General features: G+C 37.0%; 1 protein-coding gene across 1 annotated transcript in view; it reads left to right on the top strand.

Annotated features, from left to right (window-relative positions):
- Window positions 1-3,161: 3,161 nt before the first annotated feature.
- LOC144972794 (cholesterol transporter ABCA5-like) overlaps window positions 3,162-12,500 on the top strand; it is a 151,631-nt gene continuing 142,292 nt past the window's right edge. Inside the window, exon 1 of the mRNA XM_078914440.1 lies at window positions 3,162-3,897. The gene's annotated coding sequence lies outside the window, so the exon portion shown is untranslated. The remainder of the gene's footprint in view (window positions 3,898-12,500) is intronic.

Genomic DNA, 12,500 nt, shown 5'->3' with positions numbered 1-12,500 from the left:
CCTCCTCTCCTCTCCTATCTCTCATCTGTCACACTGTTTGACAATCTTCATCACCTGGCTCACTTGTACTTGTAATATCGGGTGTGAGGTAAAATTTTGAACAATTATTATTATTTATAAAATGCAGAATCTTTTCAAATAAACGGATAAAATAGAGATTAATTCTAATCGAACAGTGGAACACAAGGCAGAATTTGCGAACAATCTAACACATAAGTGTCGTGGTCTTATTTATAAAATGCAGAAACTTTGCAAATAACGGATAGACTAGATGTTATTTCGATTCGAAAAGTGGAACACAATAGGAAAATTTGCGAATACCCAGTCCAGACATAAGCGTTATGGTCTTATTTATAAAGTGCAGAATCTTTGCAAATAAACGGATAAAATAGAGATTAATTCGATTCGAAAAGTGGAACAAATAAGCAGATTTGCGAATGCCCGGTCCAGACATAAGCGTTATGGTCTTATTTATAAAGTGCAGAAACTTTGCAAATAAACGGATAGACTAGATGTTATTTCGATTCGAAAAGTGGAACACAATAGGAAAATTTGCGAATACCATCCAGACATAAGCGTTGTGGTCTTATTTATAAAGTGCAGAAACTTTGCAAATAAACGGATAAAATAGAGATTAATTCGATTCGAAAAGTGGAACACATAAGCAGAATTTGCGAATGCCCGTCCAGACATAAGCGTTATGGTCTTATTTATAAAGTGCAGAAACTTTGCAAATAAACGGATAGACTAGATGTTATTTTGATTCGAAAAGTGGAACACAATAGGAAAATTTGCGAATACCCAGTCCAGACATAAGCGTTATGGTCTTATTTATAAAGTGCAGAAACTTTGCAAATAAACGGATAAGATAGAGATTAATTCGATTCGAAAGTGGAATGCAAATGCAGAAGTTGTGAATACCCGGTCCAGACATAAGCGTTATGGTCTTATTTATAAAGTGCAGAAACTTTGCAAATAAACGGATAAGATAGAGATTAATTCGATTCGAAAGTGGAACAAAGCAGAAGTTGTGAATACCCGGTCCAGACATAAGCGTTATGGTCTTATTTATAAAGTGCAGAACTTTGCAAATAAACGGATAAGATAGAGTTAATTTCGATTCGAAAAGTGGAACACAATGCAGAATTTGCGAATACCCGTCCAGACATAAGCGTTATGGTCTTATTTATAAAGTGCAGAAACTTTGCAAATAAACGATAAATAGATGATTATTTCGATTCGAAAAGTGGAACACATAAGCAGAAATTTGCGAATACCCAGTCCAGACATAAGCGTTATGGTCTTATTTATAAAGTGCAGAAACTTTGCAAATAAACGGATAGACTAGAATGTTATTTCGATTCGAAAAGTGGAACACAATAGAGAAATTTGCGAATACCCAGTCCAGACATAAGCGTTATGGTCTTATTATAAAGTGCAGAAACTTTGCAAATAAACGGATAGATAGAGATTAATTCGATTCGAAAGTGGAATCAAATAGCAGAATTGTGCGAATACCCGGTCCAGACATAAGCGTATGGTCTTATTTATAAAGTGCAGAAACTTTGCAAATAAACGGATAAGATAGAGATTAATTCGATTCGAAAAGTGGAACACAATAGCAAATTTGCGAATACCCGGTCCAGACATAAGCGTTATGGTCTTATTTATAAAGTGCAGAAACTTTTCAAATAAACGGATAAATAGAGATTAATTCGATTCGAAAAGTGGAACACAATAGCAAATTTGCGAATACCCAGTCCAGACAATAACGTTATGGTCTTATTTATAAAGTGCAGAAACTTTGCAAATAAACGGATAGACTAGATGTTATTTCGATTCGAAAAGTGGAACACAATAGGAGAAATTTGCGAATACCCAGTCCAGACATAAGCGTTATGGTCTTATTTATAAAGTGCAGAAACTTTGCAAATAAACGGATAGATAAGATTAATTCGATTCGAAAAGTGGAACACATAGCAGAATTTGGAATACCCAGTCCAGACATAAGCGTTATGGTCTTATTTATAAAGTGCAGAAACTTTGCAAATAAACGGATAGATAGAGATTAATTCGATTCGAAAGTGGAATGCAAATGCAGAAGTTGGAATACCCGGTCCAGCATAAGCGTATGGTCTTATTTATAAAGTGCAGAAACTTTGCAAATAAACGGATAAAATAGAGATTAATTCGATCGAAAGTGGAACACAAATGCAGAATTTGCGAATCCCGGTCCAGACATAAGCGTTATGGTCTTATTTATAAAAGTGCAGAAACTTTGCAAATAAACGGATAAAATAGAGATTAATTCGATTCGAAAAGTGGAACACATAAGCAAAATTTGCGAATCCCGTCCAGACATAAGCGTTATGGTCTTATTTATAAAGTGCAGAAACTTTGCAAATAAACGGATAGACTAGATGTTATTTCGATTCGAAAAGTGGAACACAATAGGAAAATTTGCGAATACCCAGTCCAGACATAAGCGTTATGGTCTTATTTATAAAGTGCAGAAACTTTGCAAATAAACGGATAAGATAGAGATAAATTCGATTCGAAAGTGGAATGCAAATGCAGAAGTTGTGAATACCCGGTCCAGACATAAGCGTTATGGTCTTATTTATAAAGTGCAGAAACTTTGCAAATAAACGGATAAGATAGAGATTAATTCGATTCGAAAGTGGAATGCAAATGCAGAAGTTGTGAATACCCGGTCCAGGCATAAGCGACATGGTCTTATTTATAAAGTGCAGAAACTTTGCAAATAATGGATAAATAGAGATTAATTCGATTCGAAAAGTGGAACACATAAGCAGAATTTGCGAATGCCCGGTCCGACATAAGCGTTATGGTCTTATTTATAAAGTGCAGAAACTTTGCAAATAAACGGATAGACTAGATGTTATTTCGATTCGAAAAGTGGAACACAATAGGAAAATTTGCGAATACCCAGTCCAGACATAAGCGTTATGGTCTTATTTATAAAGTGCAGAAACTTTGCAAATAAACGGATAAGATAGAGATTAATTCGATTCGAAAGTGGAATGCAATGCAGAAGTTGTGAATACCCGGTCCAGACATAAGCGTTATGGTCTTATTTATAAAGTGCAAGAAACTTTGCAAATAAACGGATAAGATAGAGATTAATTCGATTCGAAAGTGGAATGCAAATGCAGAAGTTGTGAATACCCGGTCCAGACATAAGCGTTATGGTCTTATTATAAAGTGCAGAAACTTTGCAAATAAACGGATAAGATAGAGATTAATTCGATTCGAAAGTGGAATGCAAATGCAGAAGTTGTGAATACCCGGTCCAGGCATAAGCGTCATGGTCTTGTTTAAATGAAACAATGCAGTTTTAAAAAATTTATGGTCATTGAGTAATTAAGCTAAATATGCGGAGTTCAAATAGATAACTTGATCTGTGAAATTTTTTATAACTAGCTGTTTTTATTCTCCATCATTTAGATTATGTGATTAAGTTTATAATTGAAATACAAACTTTTTCTCACTTATCAATGTTTTGCAATAAAGGAGAGTGTGAGTGAACCTGTGCAAAGAAAATTATTTGATAGAGTGATATTTATCATGCTTTTCAGTTTGTAGTTGAATTCTAGAATGGATTCTTTATAGTTCTCATTGATTGTATGTCAGTATGTCAGTCTTTAGGACACCGATTACCCTAATGCGGTCACAATTTACAATGTGACGGCCACAAGCCCGTTAAACGCAGAGTGGGGTATTGTTGTTTGCAAGTAATGCTATAGTTTTAATAGGATATCTGTCTCCTATTAAAATACATTCCTGTGTTGGATTTTGGATTAAATTCATATCTTCTTCGGATTATGGGATATTTAATTTTCATGGATTGTGATTGTGATTTTCAAGACTTTTAATGTAAGTAAATGCCCAAATAGATATTTTTATTCATTTATTCTTTATTTTTATTTTTTTTAGTTTTGTTTTGTTTTGTTTTGAAGCATTTATTATAAGAAATAATGTACATATGCACTTATACACCAAAGACTGCTTTCAACTGCTTATTATTATTATTATTATTATTATTATTATTATTATTATTATTATTATTATTATTATTATTATTATTATTATTATATAATATTAATATTATATAATAATAATAATAATAATAATAATAATAATAATAATAATAATAATAATAATAATAATAATAATAATAATAATAATAATAATAATAATAATAATAAGTGCATTGAGTGAAATCCCAATCACGGTTGCCCAAATAAAACTGGCGCTAGAATCCCGACTACCTGTCTAAACGAATGTTGTTTGTACGATACATACTAACTACACGTTCAATATCGGGGCAGAAAATATGCGTTTGGTTTTATGAAATTAAAACAGTAGTCCCACATTGTTCTTTGATGTTATTTGTGGTTGCATTTGCTTTGAAACTTACACATTATATTGTGTTACATTGTTTACAAAATATTTCTGGTACTCGTATGCATGTGTAGTCAACGGTCAATCGTGTTCTTTATTATTTTATTATTAATTTTGGCTTGGCATCTTACATATGTGAATTTGACAGGTTGTTATGGATGGTAATTACTCGTATAACATTAAGTGATTTTTAAACATTTTTACGGCGTTTTAAATGTCTTTCTTGCATTCATTGCCGAGCACCTCCACTTTTCTATTACTATTTTAACGATCAGCTGATTTTCTCTTGCCTCCCCTTTAATTTCGCGGACTTTTTTCAGAACGAGGCGTGGGAGTGGCTAATGGCGTGTCAAATTGGAAGAAACGCTGCCATGGAATTCAGAGCTAACCGCAAACGCACTATGTGTGTAGTCACTAACGAAAGAGTGAAAATGGAAAGGCTTCGTATGGGAACAAAACAGACAATGGACGTTTCGGGTACAAACCCTTCGTCAGCACAACAATACACAAATAAACGTGGAAAACAAATAAAATATAATGAAAAATAACTTGTATCGTCTGTACTCAATGGTGGTTGCAATATGAATGTAATGTTAGCGTGGCGTGGGTAGAGGATAGGGTGCCCCAGGGGGGGGGGGGTGATCTAATTGATAAGAAAAGGTCAGCGTCAGGGAACAGAACCTTCCAGAAAATAATGGAAGATAAAAGACATAGTAGTAGTAGTAGTAGTAGTAGTAGTAGTAGTAGTAGTAGTAGTAGTAGTAGTAGTAGTAGTAGAGAAGTAGTAGTAGTAGTAGTAGTAGTAGTAGTAGTAGTAGTAGTAGTAGTAGTGTGTAGTAGTAGTAGTAGTAGTAGTATAGTTAGTAGTGTAGTAGTAGTAGTAGTTAGTAGTAGTAGTAGTAGTAGTAGTAGTAGTAGTAGTAGTAGTAGTAGTAGTAGTAGTAGTAGTTGTAGTAGTAGTAGTAGTAGTAGTAGTAGTAGTAGTAGTAGTAGAAAGCTGTAGTGAATAGTAGGGGGGGGGAGGGTGGAGGGGGGAGGGGAAAGTACGGAGGCGTTGGGGGAGTAGAGAGGGGGGTTGTGAGAGTGGGGAGGCGAAGGAATACGACGATCGGATGGCGATCGATAGTAAAGTGGACTATACAGATAAACAGATAGATTAGTTAGATGACGATAGATAATAGAAGATAGATGATGATAGAAGATAGATATAGATAAGATAGATAGATAGATAGATAGATAGATAGATAGATAGATAGATAGATAGATGATAGATAGATAGATAGATAGATAGATAGATAGATAGATAGATAGATAGATAGATGATGAATAGATAGATAGATAGATAATGTAGATAGATGATAGATAGATAGTATAGTAATAGATAGTAGGTAGTAGTAGTATAGTAGTAGTAGTAGTAGTAGTAGTAGTAGTAGTAGTAGTAGTAGTAGTAGTAGTAGTAGTAGTAGTAGTAGCTGTAGTGGCAGTAGTAAGAGCGGCAGTGGTTATGATTATGGGTGGCGTTGACATCTAAAAGGCTCAAAGATAGTATTGACTAAGAGGTTGTAGCACAGCAGGATACGAAGTGGAGGTTAGTGGTGGTCAATCCTAGTGTTGAGTCCGCGTGGAGTCAGCGTTCCCAACGACTTGATCAGGTGAGTTTCCCTACGTCGACGTAGGGATGTGTGTAGTCGTCCGCCCTTCAGGGAAAGGAACATTATTTCATCGTAATATATTCAAGTAAAAAGCGAAGCTGTGAATAAAAGCATTGCTTATAAATTTAGTTTCCGATATAAAATCAAACAAGATATTCATTCAAAAAAGAGGGGTCCAATAATACCTAACACTAACAACAATCGTTATTTCATGATATGTGACAAGTAGTACCGCGCTGAGGACCGGTCCAAAGAACCGGTCCCACGGTTCCTTAGCTGAAAACCGAGGACCTCTTCCAAAGTGGAGAACCGTTGGCGGGTCTCACGTTGGCGGTTCTCACCTTTCTATATTAACGGTCCCAGCGATTCTAGTTTCATTACTGCCTTTTCTCGGTTCTTTGCCTAGGTCGTTCGCCTCTCTTCCACCAATCACCACCCATCCCACTTAATCGTACCAACCCTTCTTGCATATACAACGATCTCTCTCTTCGCAGTTAACTGCCCTCTCGTGTGTGGGGTGGGGGAAGTAGGAGTCACGTGATGACTTGGACGATTCCATTACTCGGGGTAAATTTCAAAATTTACTACACACTAATTATCGCAATGACAATGATCTATTACGAAGACATCACCCCTCTTCTCTATTGGATTATTCTTTGAAATGAATGTGACTACTATAAGAGGTGTGTTTGTGAGTATGTGTGTGTTTCGAACCTAGCAGGTCCGATTTGTTTTGTTTTGTTTTTTTTGTTTTGTTTGTTTTTTTTGTTTTTTTTTGTTTTTTGTCTATCTTTTGTCACCACTCCTTTCTATCGCATTGTTGTCATTTAATAATACAATATTTAAATTTCGTTTGGTGTTAAAACTAATCAAATAATATGAGTTTCACATACTATAGCTTTCTTCAAAAATAACAATTATAACATCTGTGTTTTATAAAACCCCATTAGAATATTTGGGGGCTCCGATAGCACAGTTGATAGAGCACTGAGACCGGGAACGATCCATGGTGCAGTCGAGATTTTTTTCTTATTTCCCTGTCTACCCAACAATGAATAAGTAGCTGGGTCTGTTAGATCTGGCGAAAAGTACTATGCGATAGACAGGCGTCCTATCCAAAGGTAGAAATATAAAAGAGAAAAAAGGGAATGGAGAGGGGAAAAGAAACAAATCAAAACGAACTCTTCCCATACTTTTAGTCAAGAATGCCAAAGACACAAAATATTAACAATCCCTTTTCCTTTCACTCCCTAACATTGACCTGACCCACTCCATCAACCATCGCACACACACACACACACACACACACACACACACACACAGACACACTTACATGCTGAGTGTTTAGAGGCAAGACGCCGTCTCCGCTCTCACTTCCACTAAGCGGTTCTACTGCCATTAATGCAGGCACGGTTCCCATCGTTTGACGGTCCCAACGATTCCTCGAGAATGTCCAATGTCGAAAAAGAACCGGTTCTTGCGATTCTCATTTCCCAAGAACCGTAGAACCGCGGTCCTAAAGCATGCTTGGGACCACCCGGCACTAGCGACAAGCACATTAAATATGTATTCCACCGCTTCAAGACGGTATTATATCGGGACGGTTTAGATATATAAAGTGTAATCAATACTCAAAAGATGTAAGACTAGTGCCAATATTTGTTTGTAATTTTGAAGTTAGAATATATCGGGGTCAAGAAAAAAACCCAACAAAATTTAAAAGTATGCGGCCTTCATAAATTATAAATGATACGTGTTTGAAATTTTAGATCAATCGAACCTCCTTATTGAAATGTATATACAGTACATACATTTTCAAGAGAATAAGGTGGAACATTTTAATTCGATGATTGTTTTAATAAACGCATCGCATATTTGCAAAATCGAAGATTTCAGACTTATTCTCAAATTTTGAAGTAATCTGTTGAGACCCATTTGGTGTAATGACTGTGCGTTGCCTTTTTCCACTTTGATCTAGTTGAGTTTCTAATGTATTGAATAGCGCTTCAATCCCACATATTATGACGAATTCGCTCTTTATCCATCACTGCTACAAACGTTACTACCATCACCATCACATCGTGATCATCATCGTCACCTTCACCACGACTGCAACTCCTCCACCACATCGTTATCCCACTAACCACTACAGCAATCACCATCACCACCACCACATCATCATCAATCGTCACCTACAACACCACTGCAACTCATCCATCACATCATTATCACAAATACCACAACAACATCATCATCATCATCATCATCATCATCATCATCATCATCATCTTCATCATCATCATCATCATCATCATCATCATCATCATCACTACCACCATTACTACAACTTCACCACACCGTCACCACTACTACAACTACTGCAATCACCACATATTATTGTCATCATCATCACCACCACCACTACTACAACCACTACCAGAATATCATCATCACTACCAATACGATTGCAATCACCACCACATCATCAAACATTCACCACCACATCACCATCATAACCACCACTAGCACAACCACATCATCACCACCACCACTACTACAACTTCACCACATCGTCACCATTACCACCATTACTGCAAACATCATGTTGTCATCATTATCACTACCACCACTACCACAACCACCACCGGATCATCGTCATAATCATCACCACTACCACCATATCGTCGTAATTATCATGATCATCACTACTACAACCACTATCACCAACCACCACTACCACCACCACCACATCATCATCATCATCATCATCATCATCATCATCATCATCATCATCATCATCATCATCATCATCGTCGTCGTCATCATCACCATCATCATCATCATCATCATCATCGTCGTCGTCGTAATAATAATAATAATAATCATCATCGTCACCACCACCACTATTGCAACCAGCACCACCACCACAACCGCATCATTTTTTTCTGCTGAAATTGTGGAATTCCTGGATTGAATCCAGTGCATTCCAGTTAGAAATCATTTGAGGCAATTAATCTTTAGAAACAAACTGAATGCAATTTCTGCTTTGTATTGAAAATCATGTAACATTGAAAGAAGAAAAAAAACTTATTCCACACTTTATTCCGATCAATTATTGATTTTTCAACAAGACTACCAATACGATTGCAATCACCACCATTTAATTAATACTGCAGTGTTTTTAAGCAAGACGCAAGTCTGGAAACTTTTGATATCGTGTTTTTTTTTAACGACTTTGGTTGAACTGAAAAACCGAGAAGGGACCTTTCATTAGGATAGATGAAGTAAAAATATTAAGTGGAAAAAAAAAACAAAAACATACACAAAGGAACCGGCGCTCAGTACTGACCAATCGCATCTCGCAACGGCGGGGATATTGGTCAGTACTGTCCAACAGGCGCCATCGCCTGGGGGTCAGTCCTGACCATTATCATCTATGACAATGATTTGTTTAGAGATGTTTCATACATAGAACACATGTTTCAGTTTTACTCAGTTTGCCACGAGTCAGACTTTGGGGGTGGGTGACGGGTTGGCAGTAATGTTTGTTAGGCTGTGACGCAACTAGCCAACACGCTGATATTGTTTGTTTGTTTTTAAGGGTTTTATGGCGCTTGCAACTCATTAAGGTCATATCAGCGCCAGTAAAAAGGAAGAAAATGGGTTCGTAAAAAGTTATAGGATTACAATTAAAGCAATTAAGAAAAAGTAAGACATAGAGGAACTGGGAACAATAAATAGGGATCAGATGTAGATTCCAAGAGATTGCCACCAATGTACTTAGTTTGAGATCACCTATAAGTCTCATCCGGACACAAGCACAAAATCCAACATAGAGGAACACATTCAAATTCTTACATTATACATTCAACATAACAAATATAATAATACAGAGAGATGATTTACAAGGAAAAAATATCATCTCCCAAACCAATAACTATGCATTTGACTGTTTCCCTCCCAGCTAGGACTCCGGCCAGGGCCAGGACAAAACCAAGTAATCTCATTCCAAGACAAAGACAGAAAGCATGTTGGAAAACAGATATAAGGGGATAGAAGACACAGATGTACCCCCCTGCCCACTATGGGAGCAACACGCTGATAGGCCGGTGTCGGCCATCAGTCCTTGTAGATATGTTAATGGTACTGACCAATGGTCACTTCGTTTAATTAAACTTGCGAGTATTAAATTGTCAGATAACCACGAGTCGTTGCGCTCATATTGCACTGACGTAATCATACACTTGAGTAAATAGGTTATTATTATTATTATAATTATTATAATAATTCTTCTTCTTCTTCTTCTTCTTCTTCTTCTTCTTCTTCTTCTTCTTCTTCTTCTTCTTATTATTATTATTATTATTATTATTATTATTATTATTATTATTATTATTATTATATTATCACCAATCCCATTACTGCACCATGCGAGTTTATCTCTAGTATTTGCCTATGTGAGTGTCTGCCCTTCCCTTCTGCATATAGCGCAGAGAAACGACACTGCCGCACCTTCCAAATGACTTATATAAATCACCCTCAACCCCTTTTCTTTATTCTTCCTGCATTCTTTGTGTACCGAAAGATATCAAAAGTTTTTATGTAATATTTTTATTACAAGTAATTTGTTTTCAGTTCTATTGTCAATGGCCATAAATGAGATAATGATAACGATAATGATGATATGATGATGATGATGATGATGATGATGAGGAGGAGGAGGAGGAGGAGGAGGAAGAGGAGGTGATAATGATGATGATGATGATGATGATGATGATGATGATGATGATGATGATGATGATGATGATGATGATGATGAATCGTCGACCAGCTCAACGAATTCAAATACAAAGTAACTTACCTGCAGCTTCATAGCAAATCTCCCTATTAACAGGCGCTCCCTCTGCTGAAGAGACTTCACTAAATTATCCAAATCTCAAAGACATTGTGCAGAGCCGATAGGGAATGAGATTAGCGGAAGAGTAGCGTCCCTTGATGGACGTCACCTTGTAGAGAGAACGTCAAAATGGTTGTGCGCATGCGTCTCTCTCGTCCTCGCTTTCGGTGAAGTGTCTCATGCCGCACAACAAACAGGACGTTCTCTCTCTCTCTAATAACTTTTCCGCTCGTGAATTCCAATCAAGGGACGCTACTCTTCCGCTAATCTCATTCCCTATCTCTGATCTGATAACAACATTCGGATCTCCACAGATCACATTGAAAAAGAAAATGAAGTTGATATGAGAAATCGTTTCCAGGTTAATCTCGATGTGCCAGCATGGATCATGAGTCCACAAGAATTTGATATTGACGATTTGCCTGGATCCATCACCCCCCCCCCCCCCCCCCCCCCCCCATCAAAGCGGCGGGGAAAGTAACAAGATTTCTGGTTGAGAGCAGCAATTTGTCACAAATTTCACGCACTTTGGAAAGACGCTAAATTGTTTTTCATCGCTGTCCCGACACCATATCTGATGGAGAGGAGTTTTAGCGTTGTAACACACATTCTTTAAAAGTCCCGGAATCGTCTCAACATTTGACATCCATAACCCGAAACATTGACCGACTCGTGGACGCTCACCAAATTCATAACATAAAATTAAACGGGATGGCATCCAAGATGATGCATTGGTTGCATTCTTTTTTTCGTGCCATTGATGTGTGAGTGAGTGAGACAATATTTGTGAAAAGAAAGAAAGAGAGAGAGAGAGAGAGAGAGAGAGAGAGAGAGAGAGAGAGAGAGAGAGAGAGAGAGGTAGAGAGAGAGAGAGAGAGAGAGAGAGAGAGAGAGAGAGAGAGAGAGAGAGAGAGATTTGCACAATAATATCGCACAAACTATATCTTAGTCATTTTGTGTTGATGGTGAAAGAGCGGGATGAGAATCTAGTTCCTCGCTAAACCAAGGATGTTTGGGCCCAATCAAAGAAGGACCAAGAAACCAGCCACGAACTGAGCAAGCAAAAGACATCATACCCCCATACCTCAACAAATAAGGTAAGAACGATAAACCTTATATTGAACAACCGAGCGAGAGAAGATGAAAAATTAACTTACCCACAGCCTAATTTTAATTAATTAAAAATCTACTTTTATACTTTTGTTTAATTATGAGTTAACGTGTTATTGTGTGAGGCTATTCTATTGCTTTAATATAAAGTATTTCTGCTTTAACGGGGATTAATACGTATCTTATGAACCTGATATATCCGTACATAAAGTGCCACATCTAACACTTCTACTACCTATTTCTTTATACTTAAAACTTTATTACCATCTGTCGAGTTGCCAGACACTGAACCGAACTATAACAGGATTAAAGAGGCACCAGGCGACTTCTGACTCTGGGAAAACTATTTTACTTCTATTTGTCTTTAGCTGCTTGCCACTTCTCCTACACAGACGCGACAGTTTCCCTGAATATAATTC

Source organism: Berghia stephanieae, chromosome 5 (assembly GCF_034508935.2).
Source record: "Berghia stephanieae isolate SIO BIC M18660-M18661 chromosome 5, UCSD_Bste_1.3, whole genome shotgun sequence".
In the NCBI taxonomy this organism is placed as follows: domain Eukaryota; kingdom Metazoa; phylum Mollusca; class Gastropoda; order Nudibranchia; family Aeolidiidae; genus Berghia; species Berghia stephanieae.
The sequence above is the reverse complement of the archived record's forward strand: the minus strand, read 5'-3'. Positions and strand labels throughout refer to the sequence as shown.